We start from the raw sequence: 14386 nt of genomic DNA on the forward strand, positions 1-14386 counted from the left end.
CTCCGTCCCATAAATAAATAAATAAAAATAAATAAATAAATAAATAAATAAATAAATAAATAAATAAATAAATAAATAAAGGCATGGGGTGGGTGCCTGTAGTCTCAGCTACTTGGGAGGCTGAGGCAGGAGAATCACTTGAACCTGGGAGGTGGAGGTTGCAGTGTGCCAAGATGACTACACTGCAGTGAGCCGAGATCGCGCCACTACACTCCAGCCTGGGTGACAGAGCAAGACTCCATCTCAAAAGAAAAATATAAAAAAACCAGTCAGGCATGGTGGTGCATGCCTGTGGTCTCAGCTACTCAGAAGACTGAAGCGGGAGGATTGCCTGAGCCCAGGAATTCCAGGCTGCAGTGAACTATGATCACATCATTGCACTCTAGCCTGCGTGACAGATCTGTATAAAAAAATAAAACCAGCCTGGTGCAGTGGCTTATGCCTGTAATCTCAGCACTTTGGGAGGTCAAGGCGGTGAATCACTTGAGGTCGGGAGTTCAAGACCAGCCTGACTAACATGGAGAAAAACCGTCTCTACTGAAAATACAAAATTAGCCAGGTGTGATGGTGCATGCCTGTAATCCCAACTACTCAGGAGGCTGAGGCAGGAGAATCGCTTTAACCCAGGAGGCAGAGGTTGCGGTGAGCCAAGATTGCCCCACTGAACCCCAGCCTGGGCAACAAGAGCAAAACTCCATCCCAAAAAATTAAAAATTAAAAATAAATAAAACCAAACAAAAATCCTCACTTTACAGATAATATTTTTAAAAACCAAACTCTCTGGCTTCTGCCTATAGACAAATTTACTAATACATTCTATGATGAGCCAAATTTACAAATAAACTGTATAATAAACCAGTCTATAAACTAAAGCAAAAGCCTCAAACATTTTGGTGGAGAATAATTATTTTACACTTCTCAAAAGCTTAAAATGCCAGGATGGTAACAGTTTGTGACAATCAAGTCTCTTAGCAACTGACTTTTTGATTTAGCAGCAGACCCCAATATACTATTTGAAGATCTTATCACTAGAAATATTTTTGAGGGAAATCTAACCCATGTAACAATTTTTTTCACCTCCTAATGCAACAAAGGAAAGAGATTAACCTAATTAGAACAATATCCTAGGATATACATTTTCAATGAAGACAGTGCTCCTAAGGGGGCAAAACAATCATATTACAGTTTGTGTTCTGCCAAAGGGCCACAGAATATAAACACTTCTTTTTTCTGTGTAAATTTTTGCATCCAGTTTTTCTATAAACCTGTTCCACATGCTCCAGCTATTAATTTCCCCTTTATTTATATCACTTATCTGTGTTAGATAAGCTATCGCATTTCTGTGTAATACAGTTCGAGTATTTCTTTCTTTTTCTTTTTTTTAGATGGAGTCGCACTCTGTTTTTTTTTTTTTTTTGAGAGAGAGTTTCGCTCTTGTTGCCCAGGCTGGAATGCAATGGCGCGACCTCCCGCTCACTGCAACCTCTGCCTCCCGGGTTCAAGCCATTCTTCTGCCTCAGCCTCTGGAGTAGCTGGGATTACAGGCATGTGCCACCACCCCAGCTATTTTTGCATTTTTAGTACAGATGGGGTTTCTCCATGTTGGTCAGGATGGTCTCGAACTCCCAACCTCAGGTGATCCACCCACCTCGGCCTCCCAAAGTGCTGGGATTACAGGCGTGAGCCACCATGCACAGCGAGTCTCACTCTGTTACCCAGGCTGGAATGCAGTGGCACGATCTCAACTCACTGCAACCTCCGCCTCCCAGATTCAAGCGATTCTCCTGCCCCAGTCTCCTGAGTAGCTGGGATTACAAGTGCCCACCACCACACCTGGCTAATTTTTATATTTTCAGTAGAGATGGGGTTTCGCCATGTTGGCCAGGCTGGTCTCAAACTCCTGACCTCAGGTGATCCGCCCACTTTGGCCTCCCAAAGTGCTGGGATTATAGGCGTGAGCCACTGCGCCTGGCCCCCCCCTCCTTTTTTTTTCTTTTTGGAAACAGAGTCTCTCTCTGTCGCCCAGGCTGGAGTGCAGTGACACAATTCGGACTCACTGCAGCCTTAATCTTCCGGGTTCAAGCAATCCTTCCACCTCAGCCCCCAGAGTAGCTGGGACTATAGGCGCATGCCACCTTGCATGCCAGCTAATTTTTTTTTTGGTGGGGGGTTAGAATTTTAGTAGAGACAAGGTCTTGCTAGGTTGCCCAGGCTGGTCTCGAACTCCGTAGCTCTAGTGATTCTCCTGCTTCCGCCTCCCAAAGTGCTGGAATTACAGACGTGAGCCACTGAGCCTGGCCAGTTCTAGTATTTCATTAAGTCCTGTCTCCCTGGTAAGATGGTGCACTTCTTTAATATGTATTGAGGATTTTACTCTCAAAATTCAGAAACTATATAACTCAAGGTCCCTAGCTGCATACAGAAACCAACCCCAGCTGATTCAAGTAAAAGATGAAAGGTTAGTAGTGGGTGACTCACTGAATCCCAGGAAGTCTGGAGAATCAGGCTCAGAAAACAAGCAAGAACAGGAAGAGACTATACAGTCATAAATCACTTCTAAAATCATGCCATAGGCTGGGCACAGGGGTTCATGCCTATAATCCCAACACTTTGGGAGGCTGAGATGAGAGGGTCACTGCAGGCCAGGAGTTCAACACCAGCCTGGGCAACATAGCAAGACCCCGTCTCAACAAACAAATTAAAAAATTAGCCAGGTGTAGTGGCATGTGCCTGTAATCCTAGCTACTCATGAGGCTGAGGCGGGAGGACAGCTTGAGCCCAGGAGTTCAAAGCTGCAATGAGCTATGATAGTGCCACTGCACTCCAGCCTGTGCCACAGAGTGAGACCCTGTCTCTAAAAAATATATATTTTTAAAAAATCACTCAGTTAGAAAATGGTGAGTCTTTATTCCAGTGGCAAAAGAAAAAAATTAATCAAAAAATAAAAATGAAAAAAAAAAAAAAGAAAGTGGGCAAAAGACATCCAGAGACGATTCACTGAAGAGAATACACAGGTGATAAACAAGCACATGAAAATAACTTGAACACTGTTAATCATTAGAGAAATGCAAATTAAAACCACGATGAGGCACCATTATACACCTGCCAGGATAGCTAAAATAAAAAATAGAGATAAAATAAATATTGGCAAGGATGCAAAGAAACTAGATTTCTCACACATTGCTGGTGGTAATGTAAAATGGTACAGCCACTCTGAAAACCAGTTTCTTAAAAAACTAAACACAATTACCATATGACCCAGCAACTGCACTCTTGGGCATTTGTCCCAGAGAAATGGAAACTTATATTCAAATACACACAAAAACTGTATATAAATGTGCATAGCCTTTTTTTGTTTCATAATAGTCCCAAACTGGAAACAGCCCAGCTGACCTCCAACAGGTAAACGGTAAAACAAACTGTGGTACATCCATACCATGGAATACTACTGTTCAGCAACAAAAAGGAATGAACTATTGATACATGCAACAACCTGGATGAATCTCCAGAAAATTATGCTGATTGAAAAAGCCAATCCCAGAAGGTTACATATGGTATGATTCAATTTACACAATAACATTTTTGTCCAGGTTCATGACTGTAATCCCAGTGCTATGAGAGGTAGAGGCAGGATAATCATTTGAGGCCAGGAGTTCCAGAGCAGCCTGGACAACATAGGGAGACCTCATATCTACCAAAAATTATAAAAATTAGTCAGGGGTGGTGGCGTGCACCTAGTTACTCAGGAGGTTGAGGCAGGAGGATAGTTTGAGCCTAGAAGTTCAAGATTATTGTAAACTATGATCACATCACTGCACTGAAGCCTGGGTGACAGACCCTGTTTCACTTTACGTATATAAATATTTATATATGTATATATAAATAACAGGTTTCTTTTTTTTTTTTTTTTGAGATGGAGTTTCACTCTGTCACCCAAGCTGAAGTGCAGAGTACAATGGCATCATCTCAGCTCACTGCAACCTCTGTCTCCCAGGTTCAAGCAATTCTCCTACCTTAGCTTCCCGAGTAGCTGGGATTACAGGCGCACGCCACCATGCCCGGCTAATTTTTGTATTTTTAGTGGAGATGGTGTTTCACCATGTTGGGAAGGCTGGTCTCAATCTTATGACTTCAAGTGATCCACCCACCTTGGTCTCCCAAAGTGCTGGGATTACAGGCATAAGCCACCGCGCCCAGCCTAAATAACAGTTTTTATGTAACAAAATTTTTGAAATGGAGAACAGGTTAGTGGTTATAAGAGATTAGGGATGGGCCGGGCGCGGTGGCTCAAGCCTGTAATCCCAGCACTTTGGGAGGCCGAGACGGGCGGATCACGAGGTCAGGAGATCGAGACCATCCTGGCTAACACGGTGAAACCCCGTCTCTACTAAAAAATACAAAAAAAAAACTAGCCGGGCGAGGTGGCGGGCGCCTGTGGTCCCAGCTACTCGGGAGGCTGAGGCAGGAGAATGGCGTAAACCCGGGAGGTGGAGCTTGCAGTGAGCTGAGATCTGGCCACTGCACTCCAGCCCGGGTGACAGAGCGAGACTCCGTCTCAAAAAAAAAAAAAAGAGATTAGGGATGGAGGTGGGAAAATACTGTATTCACATATGCAGGGAAAGTGGGTATGGTATAAAAAAGTTAACACGGCCAGGCGCTGTGCCTCAAGCCTGTAATCCCAGCACTTTGGGAGGCCGAGGTGGGCGGATCACCTAAAGTCAGGAGTTCGAGGCCAGCCTGGCCAACATGGTGAAACCCCATCTTTACTAAAAATACAAAAATTAGCCAGGCATGGTGACGAATGCCTACAATCCCAGCTACTCAGGAGGCTGAGGTAGGAGAATCGCTTGAACCCGGGAGGCAGAGGTTGCGGCGAGCTGAGATTGTGCCATTGCACTCCAGCCTGGGCAACAACAGTGAAACTCCGTCTCAAAGGAAAAAAAAAAAAGGTTAATAACAGTGATTGCTGTGTTGATGGAACTGTTCAGTCTTGACAGTGGTGTGGATACAGAAACCTACACGTGATATAAAATTGTATAGAAACAACCACACATACGCAGACATGAATAAGCAAAACAAGGCAAATCTGAGTAAGATTGGTGGACTGTATCAATACCAATATCCTGGTTGTTATACTAGTTTTGGAAAATGTTGCTATTGGAGGAAATTGGGTAAAATGTACAAGGGATCTCTCTGTATTTTTTTTTTTTTTTTTTTTTTTAGACGTAGTCTTGCTCTGTCGCCCGAGCTGGAGTGCAGTGGCCAGATCTCAGCTCACTGCAAGCTCCGCCTCCCAGGTTTACGCCATTCTCCTGCCTCAGCCTCCTGAGTAGCTGGGACTACAGGCGCCCGCCACCTCGCCCAGCTAGTTTTTTGTATTTTTAGTAGAGACGGGGTTTCACCATGTTAGCCAGGATGGTCTCGATCTCCTGACCTCGTGATCCGCCCGTCTCGGCCTCCCAAAGTGCTGGGATTACAGGCTTCAGCCACCGCGCCCGGCCTGTGTGTATTGTTTTATAAACTACATGTGATTCTACAGTTATCTCATTGAAATTGTCAATTGAAAGCAAACAAGAAAAATGGCAGACAAGAAAATAGTTTCAATAAATAGAGTAGACAAAAACCACACTAACACAATAAAGAATTTTAAAAGACTTAAACCCACAAGTAGGGGGATGAACTAAGGAGGAGACAACAATATTTTGGAACTTGGAAAGCAAACGAAGGAAGGATAACTGACTAAGCAAACCTAAGAATGCTATATTGAATTATAAGCATGCAATAGAAAGAAACTTTGGCCGGGCGCGGTGGCTCAAGCCTGTAATCCCAGCACTTTGGGAGGCCGAGACGGGCGGATCACGAGGTCAGGAGATCGAGACCATCCTGGCTAACATGGTGAAACCCCGTCTCTACTAAAAATACAAAAAAAAACTAGCCGGGCGAGGTGGCGGGCGCCTGTAGTCCCAGCTACTCCGGAGGCTGAGGCAGGAGAATGGCGTAAACCCGGGAGGCGGAGCTTGCAGTGAGCTGAGATCCCGCCACTGTACTCCAGCCTGGGCGACAGAGCAGGACTCCGTCTCAAAAAAAAAAAAAAAAAAGAAACTTTGAACTATACCAATCAACACTACAGAATCTTCTCCTAAAAGCTTAGAAACTGGCAGTACCAGATGACTCAAGATGTGAAACCGATGATTTAGGATGAATAACAGACTGAAAACTATATAAGAAGCAATTATGGCTGGGCACAGTGGCTCATGCCTGTAATCCCAGTACTTTGTGGGGGCTGAGATGGGAAGGTGGCTTGAGCCCATGAGTTCGAGACCAGCCTGGACAACATGATGAAAGCCCATCTCTACTAAAAATACAAACATTAGCCAGGTGTGGTGGCAAACATCTGTGGCCTCAGCTACTCAAGAGGCTGAGGCAGGAAGATCGCTTAAACATGGGAGGTAGAGGTTGCAGTCAGCCAAGATGGCGCCACTGCACTCCAGCCTTGGTGACAGAGTGAGACTCTGTCTAAAGAAAAAAAAAAAAAAAGGCAGCAATTATTTATTTAATTCCTTTTCTCACTCAGATACCACCCCTGACCCCAAAAACGAGAGATGCTAGTTTCTCAAATAGAGAAAGCTCAAATAGAGGATCTCTGGACCAGGGTGCTCCAGACATAGTGGAGGACATGAGTACCATACCTAAAATAAGGAGATTAGATGTAGATTTAAACATACTGAATGCTGAAGGCTGAAGCCCTAGTCCTCTTTTTCACCTAGCTCAAAGAAATCTTTACTCTCCAGGAAGATTGGAAGGGGCTTGTTATTTTTCTAAGAAATCTGGTAAGCCTATGAGGAAACACCTAAAGATCTTGACATCTGGGGTTTCCCAACTTAACAGTCATCGCGCTGTGAAGCTCACCATAAATATGTCCTGCAAATGCACTCACAGCTTCAAATATAACTTTCAGCGCTCCATCTTAAAGATGTTTAAAACATGAGCAGACAACCAAGCACTACCAGACATTTGAGGAATGCCTCTAACAAAAAAGATGGAGAATAAACCAGCATTTCATAAATCAGTCAACTGAGGCTCACATCAGCTAAAAAAGAGATTAGTATTTACCATTTTGCACAGTTCATTCATATGTTTAATAAATATTTATTGGGTCAGGTACTATTATAGGTGCTTGGGAAACAAAGATTCACAAAGCAAAACAAAACAAAACAAAATCTCTGCCCTGGTAGAGCTTACATTCTAGCAGACAGATAATAAACAATAAGCATAATAAAGTATACAAATAGTAAACTAAAAAAATTAGTGCTTTGAGAAAAAATAATGGGACAGGATAAAAGGAGGGTACAGAGGTGGTTGCCAATTTCAAATAGGTTGACATTTGAATGAATACTTGAGAGAAATGAGGGAGTTGGCCATGCTACATACTTAACTGTGAAAAAAGAATGCTAGTAGCCAGAACCTTTGATGTAAGAGACCCAAGGCAAGAGGAGCTGCATTTCAAGGAACAGCAGAATCAGTATGGCTGGAGGGGCATGAGAGTAGGGAGAAATAGGAGATAAGGCCACAGAGGTATGGCAGAGAGAGAAGCACAGATCATGTGGATCACTGACTTTTTCTCTGAATGAAATTAAGAGCCAATGGAGGGTTCTGAGCAAAGAAGTGATAATGGACAAGTTTCAAAGAATTATTTTGGCTGCTGTGCTAAGAAGAGACTATATGGAAGCAAGGGACATAAGTAAGAAAGAGAGAGGATGGAATTTCTCAAAATGTTAGAGTTGACAGTGGTGTTGGAAGTAATTTTTTCCCAAGTCTTTCATTTTAGAGATAAGGAAATGGAGGCCCACAACATTGAGTTTTCCAAGCTCATGTGTTAAAGTCTGAAATAAGGCTGGGAACAATGGCTCACATTTGTAATCCCAGCACTTTGGGAGGCTGAGGTGGGAGGCTCTTGAGCTCAGGAGTTTAAGACCAGCCTGGGCAACACAGGGAGACCCCATCTCTACAAAAAAATAGAAAAAATTAGCTGGGCATGGTGGCTCACATCTGTAGTCCCAGCTACTTGGGAGGCTGAGGTAGAAGGATCACTTGAACCCAGGGGGCAGAGGTTGCAGTGAGCCATGATTGTCGCCACTGAACTGCAGCCTGGGTGACAGAGCAAGACTGTCTCAAATAATAATAATAATAATAATAATAATAATAATAATAATAATAATAATGTCTGGAATAATCCATTTTGCATTTGTGTAGCCTTTTCAGTGTTTTTACGTTTATCATCTCATCTTGTATTCAGCAATCCTCTGGGCAGTTCATACGGCAGCTGATAACTGACATTCATTTGGCCAAAATAGCTGGCCAAAATTAGGGACCAGGTCTAGAATATCCTCTCTCAGTACTTAATATAAAGCTATTGACTACATAGAGAGTGAATCTGCCATCAGGCCCATAATATCACAAAGTGCTAAATAACCTAAGTAATTCAAGTAATGGAAATAACTCATTTCTGCTGATCTAATTCCATGGTCCCACAGGAGAGTCATTGCTATTAAATGCAGTATATGTATGTTAAATGGAATGATATACATTACAAATTAGGAAAAAGAGTAATTCTGAGGCAAATAGGAAAGGGTGATTTTGGGCCGGGCGTGGTGGCTCATGCCTGTAATCCCAGCACTTTGGGAGGCCAAGGTGGGCAGATCACGAGGTCAGGAGATCGAGACCGTCCTGGCTAACATGGTGAAACCCTGTCTCTACTAAAAATACAAAAAAAATTAGCCGGGTGTGGTGACAGGCGCCTGTAGTCCCAGCTACTTGGGAGGCTGCGGCAGGAGAATGGCGTGAACCCGGGAGGCGGAGCTTGCAGTGAGCTGAGATCCAGACCCTGCACTCCAGCCTGGGCGAAAGAGCGAGACTCCGTCTCAAAAAAAAAAAAAAAAAAAAAGAGTGATTTTGTTCCACATGATATTGTGAGCTCAGGTCTCTTTTTCCCCTCTTCTTTCATTCCTAGCCAAGTCTCATCCTGCAAGATCTTTCTCAGATTTGAAAGCAGCTGATAAACAACTGATTCCCATGAGATGACTGTTGATAATAGCTCAAAGTATTACTTCTCTCTAGAGGTATGTGTACTTTAATAGAAAACTCAAAACCTTCAATTCCAAAGGAATTGCAGTCAAGTTAGCAGGGAATATTATACTAAAGAAGACCTCTTGGCAGTTACTCAAATCCCATTAAATAAATTCAAACTCAACAACTGTTTATTGTTATCTACCATACTGTCAGTCACAAAGATAAGACATGGTTCTTGCCCTTAAGATGCTAAGAATGGAAGAAGACCACACAGAAAATACTAGCTTTTGTTTACTGAATACCTACTAAATATTAGGCATTGACCTAACTACTTTCCATGTAAGTATCAAGTATTATACTTAGCACAGTGATTAGCAAATAATGTATGTTCAATATATTGTAGCCATGATAGTATAATTATAACCTTTGTAATTGCATTTAATCTTCACTTCTCTATGAAGTAGTTTTATCAGTGTTACTTTACAGATAAAAGGAAACTGAGGCCCAGAGGCTAGGTAATATGCTCAAGGCCATACAGCTATTAGGAGCCAGGATTCAGGCCCAGCACCATGGCTCATGCCTATAATCCCAGCACTTTGAGAGGCAAGCATATCACTTGAGGTCAGGAGCTTGAGACCAGCCTGACCAACATGATGAAACCCCATCTCTACCAAAAAATTCAAAAATTAGCCAGGCATGGCGGCATGCATCTGTAGTCCCAGCTACTCGGGAGGCTGAGGTGGGAGAACCACTTGAACCTGGGAGGCAGAGGTTGCAGTGAGCTGAGATCACACCACTGCAGTCCAGACAGGGTGACAGAGTGTAAAAAAAAAAAAACAAGGCCAGGTGGCTCACACCTGTAATCCTGGCACTTTGGGAGGCCGAGGAGGGCAGATCACCTGAGGTCAGGAGTTCAAGTCCAGCCTGACCAACATGGAAAAACCCTGTCTCTACCAAAAATACAAAATTATCCAGGGGTGGTGGTGCATGTCTGTAATCCCAGCTACGCAGGAGGCTGAGGCAGAATAATCACTCGAACCCAGGAGGCAGAGGTTGTGGTGAGCCGAGATTGTGCCATTGCACTCCAGCCTGGGTAACGAGCGAAACTCCATCTCAAAAAAGTCTCTGCTCCTCCTGTTTGGCAGACAGCCGCATATTCTCTTGCATTGGCAGTGCATCCCTGTGACACCATGGGGAAGGTGAAGGTCAGAGTCAACGGATTTGGTCGTACTGGGTGCCTGGTGCACCAGGACTGCTTTTAAGTCTGGTAAAGTGGATACTGTTGCCATCAATGACCCCTTCATTGACCTCAACTACATGGTCTACATGTTCCTGTATGATTGTACACATGGCAAATTCCATGGCATTGTCAAGGCTGAGAACGGGACTCTTGTCATCAATAGAAATCCCATCACCATCTTCCAGGAGTGAGATCCCTCCAAAATCACATGGGGCGATGCTGGTACTAAGTACATCGTGGAGTCCACTGGTGTCTTCACTAGCATGGAGAAGGCCGGGGCTCACTTGCAGGGGGGAGCCAAAAGGGTCAACATGTCTGTCCCCTCTGTTGACGCCCCCATGTTTGTGATGTACGCAAACCATGAGAAGTATGACAACAGCCCCAAGATCGTCAGCAATGCCTCCTGCATCACCAACTGCTTAGCACCCCTGGCCAAGGTCATCCATAACAACTTTGGTATCATAGAAGGATTCATGACCACAGTCCACGCCATCACTGCCACCCAGAAGACTGTAAATGGCCTCTCTGGGAAACTGTCACGTGACAGCTGCAGGGCTCTCCAGGACATCATCCCTGTCTCTACTGGCACTGCCAAGGATGTGGGTAAGGTCATCCCTGAGGTGAACGGGAAGCTCACTGGCATGGCCTTCCATGTCCCCACTGCCAATGCGTCAGTGGTGGACCTGACTTGTTGTCTGGAAAAACCTGCCAATATGATGACATCAAAAAGGTGGTGAAGTAGGCATCGGAGGGCCCCCTCAAGGACATCCTGGGCTACACTGAGCACCAGGTGGTCTCCTCCAACTTCAACAGCGACACCTACTCTTCTACCTTTGATGCTGGGGCTGCCATTGCCCTCAACGACCACTTTGTCAAGCTCATTTCCTGGTATGACGATGAATTTGGCTATAGCAACAGGGTGGTGCACCTCATGGCCCACATTGCCTCCAAGGAGTAAGAACCCTGGACCACCAGCCCAGCGAGAGCACGAGAGGAAGAGAGAGGCACTCACTGCTGGGGAGTCCCTGCCACAATCAGTCCCCTACCAGACTGAATCTCCCCTCCTCACAGTCTCCATGCAGACCCCTTGGAGAGGGAGGGGCCTAGGGAGCCCTACCTTGTCATGTACCATCAATAAAGTCCCCTGTGCTCAGCGAAAAAAACAAAAAACAAACAACAACAAAAAAAGAAACAATTAAAAAACCCATAAAAATTAAAAATAGTAATAATAAAAATTGTTTAAAAAACCCCCACCAATAAAAAAGAGCCAGGATTCTGGATCATGAGGTCAGGAGTTCAAGACCAGCCTGGCTAATATGGTGAAACCCTGTCTCTACTAAAAAATTCAAAAATTAGCCGGGCGTGGTGATAAGCACCTGTAGTCCTGGCTACTCGGGAGGCTGAGGCAGCAGAATCGCTTGAACCCAGGAGGCGGAGTTGCAGTGAGCCGAGATCACGCCATCGCACTCCAGCCTGGGCAACAGAGTGAGATAGGAGCCTCACTCTGTGGAGCCAGGATTCAAACTCAGGCCTGTATAATTCTATAATTTGTGCTATTAACCCCTATATAATATTCACTATTTCTATAAAATTAATAGGTGTTTAATTTCATTTGGAAGTCTGAGGAACTGGCTAACAAGAATATGCTGTAAAGAGAAAGTGATATTTAAGTTGGATCCTGAATGACAAGTGGGAAAGAAAGGGGGTAAGAGTAGAGTTTGGTCCACGTTAAAAATGATGAGGGTCTGAACAAAGGAAGTGGCAACAAGTATAAAGAGGGGAAGTTACAAGAGACAAGCAGGAGATAATCTCTTAAAGAACCTTTGTGATGTACCAGATGTGAGCAGTGAGGGAAAGGTATCAAGGATGACTCACAAATTTCTAGTTTGGGTGACTGGATAGAAGTATTCCCACTACTAAAATTGAGAAAGTACTAGAGAAAGGAATGGAGAGAGGAGGACTTTAGGGACAAAGTATGACTTTTCTTTGAACTTTGTGAATTTGAAGTACATTTGGGACAAGTAAGCAAGGAAGTCTTTCAGGCAACTGGAAATCATGGTCAAATTTAGGAAAGATGTCGGGGCAGGGAATGGATATTTGGGAGTCACTGCTATACCTACAGTAGTTTGAAATAATAATTGTGTAAGAGACTGACACATAGGTAGTACTCATGCTATCTTACGTGTACGGCTGGTCTTAACACTGAGAATATACTGAACTCTGAAAATAAGCAGGGCTGTAACATGTCCCCACAAATCAACATATGCCCAACACCTCCATCTTTACAGAAAAAAAAGAAAACTGTTGGGAATGGAGTGTAACTGATATCTGAGGACAACAACTCAGACAGCCGTTAGTCTTTTCACCCTGCATCCTCAAAATACCTGGTAAACTAGATGATCAATAAATATGTGATGAACAGAAAGCATGAATGAAGGAAGCACAAAGAATTATAGAATTTCCAATGTTACTCAACTTAAGTAGGGGAATGGACACTAGAAGCTAGGTGCTCTCAATCTTGTGTACTTTACATTCCAGAGGTTTCTCCAAGCCTCCTTCCTCACTTGTCCCTCAATAATTAACTTGTTCTGAAAAATATCAACATACTTTAAATCTCAAACTACAGTATAAATGTTCCCTTCAAAATCTCATATTGGGCTGGGTATGGTGCCTTATGCCTGTAATCCCAGCACTTTGGGATTGCCGAGGTGGGAAGATCATTTGAGCCCAAGAGTTTGAGACTAGACTGGCAACATAGTGAAACCCTGTGTCTACAAAAACAAAACAAAACAAAAATAGCCACATGTGGTGGCATGTGTCTGTAGTCCCAGCTACTTGCAAGGCTGAGGTAGGAGGATTGCTTGAGCCTGGGAGGTCAAGGCTGCAGTGGACTGTGATTATGCCATTGCAGTAGGCTGTGAATGACAGGGCAAGACCCCATCTCTAAGAAAAAAAAAAATCCCATATTGATAAAAGTCATCTATAAAAAAGTCCACAGTTAATTAACATCATATTTAATAATTAAGACTGAAAGTTACTCCTTATAATCAGTGAAGAGGTTAAGGATATCTGCTCTTGCCACTTCTATTCAACATTGTACTGGAGGTTATAGTTAGAAAAATTAGGCAAGAAATACAGAAAAAAGACATCGAGATTGTACGTAAGAAGTAAAACGATCTCAATTTGCAGATAACATGATCTCATATATAGAAAACCCTAAGAAATGCACAAAAATCATATCAGAGTCAACAAATGAATTACACAAGGTTGTAAGATACAAGATCAGTATAGACAAAACAATAGTATTTCTGTACTCTAGCAATGAATAATCCAAATATGAAATTGAGAAAACAATTCCATTTACAATAACAACTAAAAAAATAAAATCCTGAGGAATAAATTTAACAAAAGAAGTGCAAGATTTTGGTATACAACCCCTAAATGTGACTGGCTTAAAAAAAAAAAAAAAGAAAAGAAAAAACAGGGTTGAGCACAGTAGCTCATGCTTGTAATCCCTGCACTTTGGGAGGCCAAGGCAGGCGGATCACTTGAGGCCAGGAGTTCAAAACCAGCCTGGCCAACATGGTGAAACCCGATTTCTACTAAAAATACAAAAAATTAGCTGGGCGTAGTGGCGGGCACCTGTAGTCCCAGTTATTCGGGAGGCTGAAACAGGAGAATTGCTTGAAACTGGTGGGTGGAGGTTGCAGTGAGCCAAGCCAAGATTGTGCCACTGTACCCCTGCCTGGGGGACAGAGTAAGACTCTGTCTCAAAAAAAAGTGCAAGATTTATACACTGAAACTACAAAACATCATTGATGGAAATTAAAGAAGTTCTAAATAAATGGAAAGACATCTCATGTTCATGGATTGGAAGATTTTATATTGTTAAGTTGCAGAACTCTCCAAACTGACAGATTCAATACAATCTCCATCAAAATTCCAGCCTGCTTCTTGCAGAAATTGACAAGCTGATCCTAAAATTCATATGGAAATGCAAAGGACTCAGAATAGCCAAAACAATCTCAAAAAGAAGAATAAAGTTGAAAGACTCACAATTCTCAACACTTACTACAA

The 14386-nt window shown here is 43.3% G+C and overlaps 1 protein-coding gene and 1 pseudogene across 4 annotated transcripts in view; one reads left to right on the forward strand and one right to left on the reverse strand.

Annotated features, from left to right (window-relative positions):
- The window catches only part of ZNF609 (zinc finger protein 609), a 240215-nt gene that overhangs the window by 160738 nt on the left and 65091 nt on the right, over positions 1–14386 (reverse strand). The gene's annotated exons all lie outside the window — the stretch shown is intronic.
- Positions 10260–11267, forward strand: LOC111521725 (annotated as a pseudogene).

Source organism: Piliocolobus tephrosceles, chromosome 6, assembly GCF_002776525.5.
Source record: "Piliocolobus tephrosceles isolate RC106 chromosome 6, ASM277652v3, whole genome shotgun sequence".
Lineage (NCBI taxonomy): Eukaryota > Metazoa > Chordata > Mammalia > Primates > Cercopithecidae > Piliocolobus > Piliocolobus tephrosceles.